The sequence below is a fragment of the Phacochoerus africanus genome, chromosome 2 (assembly GCF_016906955.1).
Source record: "Phacochoerus africanus isolate WHEZ1 chromosome 2, ROS_Pafr_v1, whole genome shotgun sequence".
Taxonomy (NCBI): domain Eukaryota; kingdom Metazoa; phylum Chordata; class Mammalia; order Artiodactyla; family Suidae; genus Phacochoerus; species Phacochoerus africanus.
In genome coordinates, this window is record NC_062545.1 from 236,484,225 (window position 1) to 236,499,131 (window position 14,907).

General features: G+C 43.2%; 1 long non-coding RNA gene across 1 annotated transcript in view; it reads left to right on the forward strand.

Moving 5' to 3' along the window:
* LOC125120088 (uncharacterized) overlaps positions 1-14,073 on the forward strand; it is a 111,982-nt gene extending 97,909 nt beyond the window's left edge. The window contains exon 3 of the long non-coding RNA XR_007133242.1: positions 12,778-14,073. This is a non-coding gene — a long non-coding RNA (uncharacterized LOC125120088). The remainder of the gene's footprint in view (positions 1-12,777) is intronic.
* Positions 14,074-14,907: the final 834 nt, after the last annotated feature.

Below are 14,907 nucleotides of genomic sequence, written 5' to 3' on the forward strand. Positions count from 1 at the left end.
AGTGTCTGGCATGTAGCTAACCTTCAGTACGGTTTAGATATTATTGCTACCGCTATTGCTGTTTCCTTCCACTCCCCTCTTTGTCCTTTCATCAAATATTAATTATCTTCTCTCTGATGGGCATTGTGCTAAGCTGGGGAAATGAGTAAGAAGGCATCCCTTTTCCATGAGACTCGCTATTTACTAGGAGACAGAGAATTGTGGGGGATGGCCACACCATGGAGGTGTGTTAGGCCTCCGTGTAATCACAGGTCAGCTGTGGGGTGCCCATGATTATCTGGAAAGGCCTCGTGGAGGAGACGACCTGGCATTTGTGTTGAACACTGGAGTCGAAGAGGTATCCATGAGGACGATGGTCAGGGGGCCGTGTCTTCCAGGCTGAGGGGCCAGTGTGAAAGACTATAGCAGGGCTTGGGAATGAGAAGCTGTAATAGCCAGTGCTGCCATAACAAGATACCACAGATGAGGTGGCTTAAAAAACAGAAAATAATATTCTTACAGCTCTGGAGGCTAGAAGTCCAGGTGTCAGTGGGTTTGGTTTCCGCCGACGTGCCTCTCCTTGGCTTGACAGCTGCCTTCTTGTTATGTCTTCGCATGGTCTTCTTTCCATTTTCCAATCTCTTCTTCTTTTAAGGATACTAGTCATGGTGGATTAGGGTCCAGTCATAGGACATCATTAATCATAATAACGTCTTTTAAAGTCCTATCTCCCAATATAGTCACATTCTCAGGGACTGGGGGTTAGGGTTTCCATGTATGAATTTTTAGAGGGATGCACTTGAGCCCATCATGGGAAGTCTCTGGAAATACGGCCGGAGTCGGGTGTGTGTGGATGCGTGTGAGGACCCACAGCCAGAATGCCAGGCAGCGCCCAGATCTTGAAAAGCTTGGCTTCTAATCAGGCTAAGGAGGATGTCAATGGGCAGAAATGGACACAGCGACCAGATATGGGCACCCTTGGCCCCCTCAGGCTGTGGTGTGAAGGGCAGACTTCCTGGGAGGAGCCACTCTGTGATATGTCCGAGGAGACACTAGTTTGCTTGTTTGTTTGTTTTTTGCTTTTTAGGGCCCTTGCCCTCAGCATATGGAGGTTCCCAGGCTAGGGGTCAAATCAGAGCTGTAGCTGCCAGCCTACACCACAGCTCACAGCAACGCCGGATTCTTAACCCACTGAGCAAGGCCAGGGATCGAACCTGCGTCCTCATGGATGCTACTCAGATTCATTAACCGCTGAGCCACAACGGGAACTCCAGAGGAGACCCTAGTTTGAATTTCAGTTCTCTTTCACCACAACTCCAAGGCACATGTGGTGGGTACAGGGTGGCAGTAATTCCCCAGAATCTAGAGGATCCCTGAGAATGAAGATGTGTGGGTGGAGGGGTACAGGTGGGTGAGGAAGGTGGAGGCAGTGGCTGTGGGAACAGCCCATTTTGCTGTGTCAGCCTCATTTGGGGTTTGCCAGGCACACACAAGTGAAGTGGCTTGGGTTTTCCTTTTCACCCACAAGGCCCCTCAAGTGTTCTTAACGTGATCACATATCTTACTACTGTACTTGGTAAATGAGAGAACAGCCTCCCTTTCATCCTCCTGCTAGGTAGCTGCGCACAGCAGCTCGTTGTTGACAGTCACAGAATGAGATGATTACTCCTCTGCATTTTTAGAATCCTGCTCAAACGCATGCATTTCAGTGCAGAGAGGGGCTGCTGCCTTTTGTATAGTTCCCCGTGGTTGAGAGGCCTGAGACAGCGGTGTCCTGCTCTGGTTTTCCTGGTTTCTGGAGGAGCTACTTCGGCACCATCCCTTCATCTCTCTTTTGTAAAATGGGATAAGAAGGAAAATGGTGAAGAGTCTATGAGAAAACATGGAAATGTGAGAGTTCCCATTGTGGCTCAGTGGGTTAAGAACCTGACATAGTGCCCATGAGGATGCGGATTCTATCCCTGGCCTCGCTCAGTGGGTTAAGGATCTGGCATTGCCATGAGCTGTGGTGTAGTTTGCAGACACAGCTCAGATCTAGCGTGGCTGTGGCTGTGGCGTAGGCCAGCAGCTGCAGCTCCATTTGGACCTCTAGCTTAGGAACTTCCATATGCTGCAGGTGGGATCCTAAAAAGAAAAAGAAAAAAAAAAAGTCATCATTTGTTTCTTCTAATCCCAGATCTGAGCTTGTGTCAGAGCCTTGAGCAAAGCAGTGGCTAACCCAGCTTTTACTGCCCTGCTTTGTAAAGTGGGAAGTGGTCTTTACTCCCTCTACCCCTCTTCCCTTCTCTCTTCTCTCCTTCAATTCCTCTTCTCTCAGATGTAAAGATTAATTGGATGCGGTGTGTGCTGTCTGCCAGGAAGCTAGAAAGTGTGAAGCATCATCTGGATGGGTTTAGTAAGCATAGATTCTCCTTCCTCTGCTTTTGACAAACAGAGTGACAGCACATCGCTGTGTTTAAACAAGTTAATGTGTACGTTCCTTGACATAAGGAAGCGCTCTAATCATGAAATACAGCTTGCATGTCATTTGGTTCTGAGATTTTATTGAGTACTACTAATCTTGACATATTTTGGTTGGCACCACATTCTTGGTGTAGTGGGTTAGCGTTGAATAGTTTGCAGACTTTGTGAAACAAAATCCTCATTTAATGGTTTAGTTTGGCTACATTTTGAAAATACACAAAAACATAATGCGCTCCTATTTTATAGGGATTTTTTTTCAACTTGTGGCTTTGGTTTGGTTTGGGGGTTGTTTTTTTTTTTCCTTTTTCCTCAGTGCCCTTTCCTTTTTCTTCTCTGTCTGTCTCTGTTTCCCCATCTTTCTCTCTTTTCATGTTCCAACTGCAGAAACCTACCAAAAAAAAAAAAAGACAAGCTTGTGAACTAACTGAACTGCAAGGGGAAGAATCCTCTTCGTACTTGATTTCAAGATTGTGTTTACACCCTGGCCTAACACTCTGAACTTCTGCATGTTGAGTTCAGGGATTCAGAACATCTGAAGGCCACCAGGCCCTGGAGTGACAGGTCTGAAGCTCCCCAGTAGAAGTACCTGGACTAAATGTGCCATAAGACTTTAGTCCACACCAACCCCCAAAGTCACTCAACTCCATTGACAGCACAGGCGGGAAAAGTCAACAGGCCTCTGGCGTGTCCTCCTCCTCTGCTTCCTGATCCCCTGCCCCTCCAGTTCCTAACCCATGGACAGTATTTAGAAAGCAGGGCAGGTCTCAGGCAGCCCTCTCAATTCCTTTGGGCCAGAACCTTCCTGTGTACATTTTGCTATCTCTTTGTGTTGTAAACAGGGGCACTCAGTGTTGGCAGGGGGTGTTCTTTCTGTTTTAATTATGCCAGGCATAATTATAGTTCCAGGGTCTGGAAGCAGCATAGAGTTCTTTGGAGAACTTCACAGGGATTTTTCTGTTATGACATAGTTTATCTTGGGGGAAAAAAATTAAGGCAAAAGTCATTTCCAAGGGGAAATAATAACACGATTCATGCTAGCATTCCATTCCATATTGAGTAGATCACAAAATCAGAGTAGACTTTTTTTTTTTTTGGTGGGGGGGGGCAGTGTCTCTAAGTGTTGAACTCATAGAATGGTGGGAAAAATCTGGATAAATTCTGATGAATGGATGTGGATGGAGAAGGATATAAAAATAAATGTTTTTACTTAGGAAAGCAATAATGAAGCACCCAGCTGTATCTGAGTGAATTTGTTAGTACCCTGGGCCCTGGGGATATGGAAAAAAATCTCACCATAATAATAGTAATCCTGCCTGAACCTGAGTCATAAAATTCCTTCTTGCCCCCAGATGTTCAGTTAGAGGCCACTTCGTTGCTCTGCTGATGTAGCGAGAAATCGCAGAACTGCCAGGGTAATGGAGAGAACAGTGACAGAGGGGGAGAGCTAGGACTGTTTCTCTGTTATGAAATGTATTTTTATAGGTAATTCTGATGTACGGTAGGTATTAAATAGAGCAACGGAAAGATGTTTTATTTTAGATTAGTGCTAGAGTGATATTTTCCCCCTGGCACTAATAATCCAGCAGCTTTCACAAGCCCATTTTGCCTCCCAGTTCCTCTTAAGCACTGTCTATTCTGGCATCAGGGTGAGCCCTTGAATCAAAATTTCTGCCTTACAAAAGGAGAGAATCACCTTTACTACCTCTGCTTGTGATATTTAGGAAAGAGGGATAGTATGCTCGTTTTTTTTTTAAGAGCAGTAAGATATTATTCAGTTCTGCTGCTGCAATTTAGACATAGGGATATATATATATATATATATATATATATATATATATAGGCAGCCTTGGGTAAAAATAATAATAATAACATTTCAAGAATGGCATTTCGTAATTGAGTGATCATTTAAGATGCCCCTTTATGCGCATGTGCTGGTTTGAAATCCAGGGAACGGACCATTTCAGCCTAACATCTCCGCTGTGTGCACCACGCAGGACTCACAATCCTTGTTTAATTGCGTGCTTCTTGCATATTTCAAGGGCTGTCACAGGAACAACAATGAGGCCTGTTGTTGAAACCACAACGCTTCCATCATAGTGGAAAAAAAAAAATAAGGTCACTGTGAGCTTGGAGCATTGTTCGGCTTGAGCCTGCTCAAATTATTTCATTCATGTTAAAATTTAAGGAGATGAGAAGCATATTGCATGAAAAGACAGAAGTTACTTTACAGCTGCCCCTTCCCCCACTGCAATTTTGGGGAGCCTGCCTCCATCCTATCACCTTTTAGCTGGAGGGTGAGTCCCCTCTGCCACCACCTATACCCACCCCACTCTACTGTTTTTTTGTTTTGTTTTGTTTTGTTTTTTCAATTTGTTAAGATGCTAAAATCTGCTTTGTGTGATATATGAAGGAACTTGAAGCGATTAGTTTCACAGTGCATGAAAATTCCTCAGGTTCAGGGGGGATGGCCAATCTGTTACACTGTTTGCCATGGACTGGATGGGAACATGAGCAGCTCCAAGCCATAAGGAGATTGTGTTGAGTTATTAAACACTTGTGGTAAAGCTGCTTATTGTTAATTCCCCGATGTCCTGCTGAAGCGATAGGATAAAATCAGATGGATTAGATCAAAGAGCCTGGGAGCCAGCCTTTGGAGCAGATTCATTTAATCAATAAAGAGACCTCCTGAGCGAGGGGGAGAGAGTAGGGGGCGGTCCTGGTCGCTTAGGAGATTAAGAGGGGGGTTGGGTGGGGGCAATGGTGGGAAAGAAACAACAATTTATGTGTATTTATTTAGCTCTCCTTTTTGAGGTGTAATGCTTGCCCCTCTCAATCGTTTTAGTTATACCAATCAAAGGGTATAAACATTTAAGATTTCACTACTCTAATACTTCACTACCCCTATAATGCCCTGTAAACCAGGAGGTTATTTAAAAAAAAAAAAAAGAAAGAAAACAAACTTCTGTTCCGTAAAAGGTATCTCCACAAAAGCAATTTAGGCTCAGATGATTCCCCAAGAAACATTAATCCCTTATGAGTTAATCTGCAAAATTTCCCATTGTCTGTTTGTGAGGAGAAATAATAAACACCAAAAGGCCAAAGTCTGTCTCCACCCCTGCTTTGTTTTTGCCCCATGCCCACCTCCCAACCCCTGCCAATAATTATAAAGCATTGTGTATTAAGAGGTATGATGTCCTTCAGCCATGCTTAACACTTAAATGATGCATATTCATTCATCTCTTAGCCCTACCCCAACCCCACTGAAACAAGGACTTGCCAAGAAGGAAGTGACACCCATTAGAAAGTTAACTACAGAAAATGAGAGAAAAAATGAAGGATGGAGCAAATTAAGGATGCAAGTCCCTCAATGGTTATTGGCCTTAATGGTGTTATAAAAATGATGTCGGCTTTTACCAGGAATAATTTATATTCTGAATTAAATAAGGATATGTATCTATAAATCCATTCTATAAAACTTAATTTTCCATCTAGATATGCTGATTACTTCGGGCCCAGCATACCTTTACCGGTTGTTAATTACCGCGGGATGGTTTAACACTATTTTCCAAATCAGCATGCATGCATAAAATGACTGCAATCCAATTTGACACATTATTAGTGATGATTATTGTCATAGATAAATTAGATTGAACAGAAAATAACCTTCATCCTTAGCATGTTTTAGCTCTCAGAATTAATGTGATTTGGTGAACACATATAAATAAAAATCTGATGAGTCCCTGCTGACTACAGGGCCTGCTGGTGCTGAAGTGTATCAATTTCATGCAGATGATGAATTCCTTAAGCATTCAATGATAATCATGCTTGATTTGACAAGACTTTCTCATGCTATTTTAGGGCCTTAATTTTCTGTGAAGTTCTGTCAAGTGCTCATCAAGCACCCACTTATCTCTGTATCTTAACCTGGCAGCCAATCACAAGGTTGCCTAACAGAACAGCTACTGAGTGCCAGCCCATTAATATTCGTGTCACGTGACTGTCCAAGGAGAGAAACCAATCAATGGCTGATTAACATTCAGGTCACATGACTCCCGAGGAGAGTAAATGAGTTACACAGTAAGACATCAAACAAATTTTCATCTTGAAAGAGTGATTGCTTTTTCTGCTGCTGTGATGTTTGTCAAATTCGCTCTAGCCTTGTCCAATTAAGCTCCATGAGCTGAATTAATAATGAAGAGATGTAAGCACTGTGCCAGCATGAGAGCTGTGAGCGGTGCCATGGAATAAGAACTGCTAAAAAAAAATTTTTCGTAAAATGATTGAAAAATCACATCTGGATAACGAGAATAATTGCTTTTGCAATCTTGATGCTGTTTTGTACTCTCCAGTGCAAAGTGTGAACTGGAGTATGCTGGGATATGGTACTTTTTTACGTTGTACTTCAAAGATAGATGTGGTTTGGGGCTTAGCATGATTTTAAAGGCATTACTCAAATACATTTTAATTGTATTATTGTTTGTCACCCTAATATGGAATTTCATTTGCACACTCAATTATGTTCTGAGGCCTTCTAAAGATAGGATCTCTCAAGATTTTTACACTATCTGTAGAAGGGAAGGAGATTATTCTGTAGTCTCATGTCCTGTGAAAGAAAGGACGAAACCAAGTACTTTAGAGAGAATTTATGTGTATTTATGTGTCTGCTGTTTCTTATATTAACATTCACAGGTCAGTAAATTAAATTCACTGAAGTCTGTCAAAACACACAGGTGAACTGAATGAGAATTTCAGAAAAGGAAGATGCTCTCCTATTGCTGAAAGCCAATGACAGCTTTCTTATAGTTGCAGAGAAAGTTCTATTCCATCACAAAGTCAATAGTATTTCAGCACAGATGCACTACTAAATTCAGGTGACATGTTTAGAATAGAGACCCTCAGACTAATAAAGCTTTTATTCCTTCCCTGAAGGGAGTGAGTCTTGACTAATGGTTTATTGGAATTATCAAAGAGTGTCAAATCCCACTTACTAAGTTCCAGCATGAAATTAGCCAAATTCCCCAAAGGCCTTTCTAAAACAATATAGTCAAATAAAAGGTGTTGGGCGTGCTGGAAAAAAGTGTTAAAACCAGTTACTTGGAAGTGATGAGAAATAAATCTAACTGTAGGCAGGAGGCAATGTTTATGTGTACAGTTAATAACTTTCTTAATAGGACTTCTTGGCTTGGTGATTCTCGTCTGGGGAGGAAAGTGAGGTGTGGAACACAGGGCAGGCGTAGGGCCATAAGTCAATTCCCAGCACTGTTAGTCAAGGATGGAAATTGCAAAGAGAAAAGCAATGAATTTAAAAGCCCCAGCAAGCGGAGAGAATGGAAGGAGAGATGTGCTGTTCTAGGGCAGGAGGTGGATGGGAGTGATTGAGAATCCAGGTTGGACCATCCTAATGGAAGGAACAACCCACTTAGTCCTCAGGACAAGGAACTCCACCAGTTCCCCAAGAGTGATTCCTTTCTGATAGTTCCTTACTCAGAAAATAATGTTACTGTTCATAACGTCTCAGGGTGAGGGAGGCCCCAGAGGGGACATATTATAGAAATGTTTTTTTGTTTTGCTTTTTTAAAAGCAGAAGTAGAGATTCCCAACCACAAGGCTCAAATTGAATTTCAGATACCTGTGAAAACAGCTGCTCTGAGTTTGTGTGAAAAAGACTGGTGGTACTCAAGGTAATGTAAGTTTAACTGATACTCTTTTCCTGAATATTTTACCCTTGACTTGCTCTGCAGCACACTGGCAGCCTGGAGCTCTGCTTACATTCAACCCACATGCAGTGGAGCTGTTTCCTACAAGCACCCCCACTTCCTGACACTTGAGAGCCATGCAATGGAAGGCAGCTTGGTGGCTGTAGAAGGCCCTGAATAAAAGCGTATTCCACTTTCTGCATAACTTTACATAATTAATAGTTTTCCATGCAAACTATTGTTTGCCTTAATTGTTGTTCCAACAGCTGTTTTCATTAAATTGTAAAGCCCGCTGTGTCTAATCCTTTGAGCCCACTATTGATAACAAGAACAGCTCTGAAGCTTGCTCTAGAGGAAGAGTTTGTTCCCTGCCAAGCTGGAAAACCGTCCTGAAGTTACTTGAAAAATAAGGCCTACAGTGGGACTGGTTGTGTAGCTAATCCATTAGGCTTTTCAAAAGAGCCATGCTCTGTACCCTCATGGCTAAATTGACCCAACAACCAATCAATGCCTTTATTTGCTGCGTGGCTGCCCCTGAAGGGTCTTAGAGCTGGTCCAACTCGTAATCAAAGCCTCCATCAGTACCAGGGCCCTGATGACATAAATGGCCAAACTTTCAACACGGCTGGCCCCGGTCCAGTCACACCATTTTGAAGATACAAAGAGGCTGTGTTGCTCGGTGGAATTCATTTTCTTGTTTACTTCCTCCAGAAACAAGAGCATCATCAGCACGCTCAGTGCATCGGATCAGACCGCGGAGTTGTTGACAGAAGCTTGGCGAGGCTTGCCAGCTTTCCACACGAAATGCTGGCTTTCTTCTCACACACCCCCTACCGTTTGTGTCTCTGCCAATTGTAGCACATCAGAGCGGCCATTGAGATAATGACCGTGAAGTCTCATGATACACTTTGATGAAGTGTAACATTTTTTAAAGGATTTTTGTCTGTGCCAAAATGATCGAGGCAGCTGACTAAAAATCGCCCCATCAAAATCAAGGCTGATTGATGAACAGCAGGCGGAGGCATGAGCCTCCCCAGAGAAGATGGGGGGGGACAGATTTTGCAGCCAAAGTGTCTTTCTTTCCATGTCTATGTACAGCACAGATTCCTTTATTTTAAAAGTCATCTTTGTTTCAGATGACTTTACGTCAGTGGCAGATGCTTCAGCCTCCAACCTTCTTAAATTCTTTTTTTTTCAATCAACCCCCAGAAGATACAACGAGTGATTCCTTTCTGACAGTTCCTCACTAATGACTTCGAAAATAACATTGTTGTTAATAACTTGGCGTTGGGCACACTGGACATTTCAGGGCAGCACAGAGGTTTTCGGTCAGAGGCTGACCCTGGTGTCATGTTCAGGTACATCTGGATTTCTCTTGTTTAGCTGGAATTGAGAGTCTGATACACAGAAGTGGTTCTGAGCCAGTGAAAACCCAAATCAAGCTGGTGTTAAAAACCAAAATTCAACCAAGTAAATTTTTAAAATCTTACTGACTTTATTCAACAATCCATGAATCCAGCAGCATCTCTTCTAGCAGACAGGAAGGAGCTCAAAGGAGCTGTACTCAGTGAAGGACTTCTGTATGCAGACAGGAGCAGGAACAAGGAAGTTACGGGAGCAGAGAGTGAACTGGTTGTGACCAGGCCACTTTCCTTTAGAGGGTGGAAGCAGTCTGTCAGGCAGATGACCTCACCAGTGCCAATTAGGCAATTCCTGATTGACTCGTTTAAGATTCCATCTCTGGGAGAGGCTCAAACTGTAATAAGTATTCGTTTGGTGATGTGGGGCTTAGCACAAACCACTTCATTCTGAGCCTGTTGTCTTATTTTTAACACCAGTAACAACATATACAAAGACTGTGACCTTCTTTGGGAGAAAAATCATATTGTTTAATTTTTACCGCCCAGACCATCATGACTGTCATTTATAGAATACTTGCCATCACCCAGGGATTGTGTATCAGGTGATTAAAGCATTCACAGAGGAGTTCCTGTCGTGGCTCAGTGGTTAACGAATCCGACTAGGAACCATGAGGTTTCGGGTTTGATCCCTGGCCTTGCTCAGTGGGTTAAGGATCTGGTGTTGCCGTGAGCTGTGGTGTAGGTCGCAGATGTGGCTCGGATCCCGCTCCCGCGTTGCTGTGGCTGTGGCGTAGGCCGGTGGCTACAGTTCCGATTAGACCGCTAGCCTGGGAACCTCCGTGTGCCGCGGGAGCAGCCCTAGAAAAGGTGAAAAGGCAAAACATAAATAAATAAATAAAGTATTCACAGAGAGTGAGAATGTTCACATGGAGTCTGTGATCTTCACCACTCTGTTTACTACCACCGTTTTAGATGAGAATACTAAGGTCCAGATGAGGAACCTGAGGCTTGGAGATGGTGAATAACTTTGCCAAGCCCGGAAAAGTGGGGAAGGCAGGATAGGACCTGTGTACTTGGTCACAAGATGTGTTCCGTCTGCCTCTCTGGTTGACTGCTTCTGATAGAGCTCATTAAACAGCGCTCCGTGGGAGAAGAGGAAGCAATTTGTGGTTGAATTTGTAAAGGCAATGAATAAAAGGGATTTACCTCTCAGCTTTTCAAGAGGACATTTGCTACATGACATCCTCTGATACCAGTTTAACCAACGTTTTGCTCAGAAACCGGGTTTGAGTGTGAGTGAAGCTGCAGTGAGGTTTTGGCTGACCTCCATCTGTCTGTGGCTTACCTTCTCATTCCAGGTCACGGCACAGGACAGGTCCTACCCTCGCGAGGAAGTGTGGTTGCTGAGCTCTAGGACTTCTCAGAATGTCACAATTCAATAGACACCTGTGCTGAAGCAAGTGCAAAAACCACAAGTGCAAAAGAGGGTTACAGTTCAGTTACCTTGACAATCTTTGTTTCTGCTTGGGGAGCAAGAATGCGTGTCATAGTGGAGTGGAGGGCTGTAAACTGGAGAAGAGTGAGAGTAAAGGAAGTCAGGGGTAGCTGAATAATGATAAAAAACGCTGGTGTTTAAATGTGCAAATAAGATCCCCTTGGGCTTCTTTTAAATGTCTTCATACTGTTTCTCTAAGTACAGTCAAATAAAAGGTGACAAAAGCTCAGACAACAGAACAAAGGCACCGAGCTAATTTTGTGCACACATTGCAAGGAATAAACTGCAGGGTTTCATTATCCTCTTTCCAAAGAAAGTATATTTCAGGAGTCCAGATAGATTCATCCCAGTTTGCACTAGATTTTATGCATTATTTAAATTTTAAAAAGAAGCAGCACCCCAGATCCAAGTTTTGCAGAGAAGTTTTGGCAACCAAATTTGTACACGTGTGGCCCAGTGAAAGAAAATGGACAACAGAGGCTAAGAGATGGCAGAAGTGAGGAAAAGGGCCCTCCATTGCATGGGAGCCAGGTGGGAATTACATATATCCATTTGCACAAGGAATAATGGACCCAGAGAGTTCTTTCAGCCTTCCTTCGGTACCAAGTATGGGCATATGCTTTTTATAGAGAGTGAGTATTCTGTTGGGAGAGTGGATCACAAACTCGTTAGTTCTTTTCAAATAGAAAGCACTCACTCCAGAGGAAAAGGGCTCTAGTCTATTTCTTTCAGGAGCCCTTGAGTGAGGGAACCACAAAAATCCACCTGATTTTAAAGAAAACTCTATCTGTTTGAGCCCATCCCTTAACCTCACTGTCCTCATTTGTAAAATGATGGTTTTATACTCTCTGAATCCCTCCCAGCACTAAAAGTGGATAGTTTGGGAATTCATTAAGTACAGACTAATTCCTTTCATTTCCATTGATTCTAAGAGGATCTTGAAATTAATTGAATCAGTCCAAATTGACAAATAAAAGGATCTATTTGTGACTTTCCAAAAAGGCTCTACTTCCCAGAGTTTACTCAAGTCAGAGTTTCTCAAAATGTGGTCCCTCAATGGTCCCTGATTTCATGGCCTGAAATCAAACCACTTATGGACGGTGTTAGAAACTCTGGAAGTGGGGCTCAGCCATCTGCATTTTAACAGCCCTCCAGGTGATTTGATTCCAGAGTTCCAGTGCCCACACCACTTGCTCTAGCTGTCCCAGCTGCCTGAAATGCTTTTTTTTTTTTTTTCCCCCCAGGTCTATTTGAGACCTGGCTCAAATTTTGCTTGCTTCAGGTAGCCTTTCCAGCATCCTCCAAAGGAAATTAAATTCTCCTTTTCCTTCTGTTTGGGAGAACTTCCCTTCTACCTTTGTCAAACTTCTTTGCATCTGCTGTAACTACATGTGATTCTCCATGAGGTGGAACCTGGCAGGGTGTGGTCAGCAACCTCTAAAATGGCCCCCAATGACCCCTGTTTGTTTCCCTTGTCCGTAGTGTGAGTTGGTCCAGTAAGACTTCCTTCTATGGTGAGGGGATGGCAATTCCAAGATAAGGTTATAAAAAGATTGGCATCTATCTTGGTCATGTTCTCTTGCTGGTCCTTCCTCCCTCCTTCTCTTTTTCTCTCTCACTCCTCCCCTCCCTTTTCCTCCTCACCCCTCCTCCTCTCTCTTCCTCCCTCGTCACCTCTCCCGCCCACCCCAGCCACCATGTAAATGTTAGGGAACTGTGGGCCAAAACCACCTGTCCTGGCCAGGCATGAAAATAACCACTTGCATAAATTGCCTCACCACAGGAGGTCCCGATGAAGAATACGGAACTGATAAACTGCCGCCGAAACCAACCAGAAGAATTCAGGAGGGGCCAAAAAGAGGGAGATGCCAGCTTCCTGCCAGCCTCCCAGAAACCCTCATGCTGGAACCCAGCTTGTCTGAGAGATGCGCGTGCAACCAGTGAGGGCCCCGAGTTGGATCAGATATGGGCACGAGCAAGATGATTGGTCAGAGACAACCCGGAAACCCACCCCCACCTCCATAAAACCTGAGACCGCGAGGCACGAGCCAGAGCAATTCTCATGCGTTGCATTACTCTGCTGCTCTCACTCCAGTGCCCCTTTCCAGTAAACTCTTCTCTTTTGTCAATACGTGTGTTTCCTTGCACAATTCATCTCTGAGTGTTAGACGAGAGCTCACGCTAAAGCTCTGGAAGGAATTCCCTCCAGGAACATAAACAAGTTCAGGCTATCCTAGGCTGTCCTGCTAGGTTGGCCCTGGTGGATGAGAGGTCACATGGAGGAGCATCCAGCCAGCCCTGAGGAGAGGCACATGTAAGTAAGCTCCTCCCTGGAGCTGAACCTTGAAGTGACTTTGGCTCCTGGGGACACCTTGATCAGTAGTCTTGTGACCTTGAGCTAGTACCACCCAGTTAAACCTCTTCTCGATGCCTCAGCCACAGAAACTATGAGGTAATAAGTTGCTAAGTAATTTGTTGTGCAGAAATAGAGAACTCAAATGCAGGACTGGCATGTTTTTGTATTCTCCAAAGCACGTAATTGGATGCTTTGTTCATAAAGGAGTTTATTATATGACTGTTGGAATTGGAGGAATGTTGCCTTGAGAAATTTTCAAGAGTAGTTAATTTCTAGGTTTGTACCGGATGTATTCACTGTAGATTCTGGGGAAAATATGTCTTAATAAGTTATTGGAAAAAAACAAAAAGGTTGGGGGTTGGAGTGGGGGTTAACATATGATAAGTCTGAGGAAAACATAGGCTTCCAGACATTTTGAGTTTTCCTGCAGTTGTGGTTTTCTAACTTGATGAAATGAGACTTTTAAATAAATAGCCATTTGAGGAGGATCGAGGCCCAGCAACCCAAATATCTGCAGTACAATAAAGCCTCAAAGTACCACAATGCGAGCCAGAGGCCACTATTTGAGAATCAAGTGCAGCAGGGAAGAGTATGAGTTTGCATTTAGCTGTGACAAGTATCCAAAGGACTCTGCCTCACACCTATTCTTTCCTCCACTCCATACCTTTTCTTCAACATCCTGACATTTATATTTTTTTCCTTTCTCGGAGTTCCCGTCGTGGCTCAGCGGTTAAGGAACCTAGCTAGTATCCATGAAGATGCAGGTTCAGTCCCTGACCTTGCTTAGTGGGTTAAGGAACCTGCATGGCCGTGAGCTGTGGTGTAGGTCACAGATGCAGCTGGTATCCTGAGTTGTTGTGGCTGTGGCGTAGGCCAGCAGCTGTAGCTCTGATTAGACCCCTAGCCTGGGAATTTCCACATGCCACAGGTGCAGCCCTAAAATTACAAAAAATATATTTATATTTTTTCTTTCTTTCTTTATTGAGATATAGTTGATTCACAGTATTATACATTATATAAGTTTCAGGTGCACAGCATAATTGATTCACAACTTTTAAAGGTTATATTCTATTTATATTATAAAGAATTGCTGTATTCTCTGTGCTGTACAATATATCTTTACACTTTATTTTTTTTGTACATAGTAGTTTGTACCTCTTATTCTCTAATCTTTCCCTTCCCTCTGCCCCTCTTCCCACTGGTAACCATGAGTGTGTACTGAATATAGTTCCCTGTGCTATATAGTTGGATCTTGATTATCTATTTTATATATAGTGGTTTGTATCTGCTAATCCCAAACTGCTCATTTATCCCCCTCTTTCCCTTGTGGTAACCATAAATTTGTATTCTATGTCTGCAAATCTGTTACTGTTTTGTAAATAAGATAACTTGTATCATATTTTAGATTCCATGTATAAATGATATCATATGGTATTTGTCTTTCTCTGACTTTGTTCACTTAGTATGATAATTTCTAGGTCCATCTATCTTGCTGCAAATGGCATTGTTTCATTGTTTTTAAATGGCTGAGTAGTAGCCCATTGTGTGTGTGTGTGT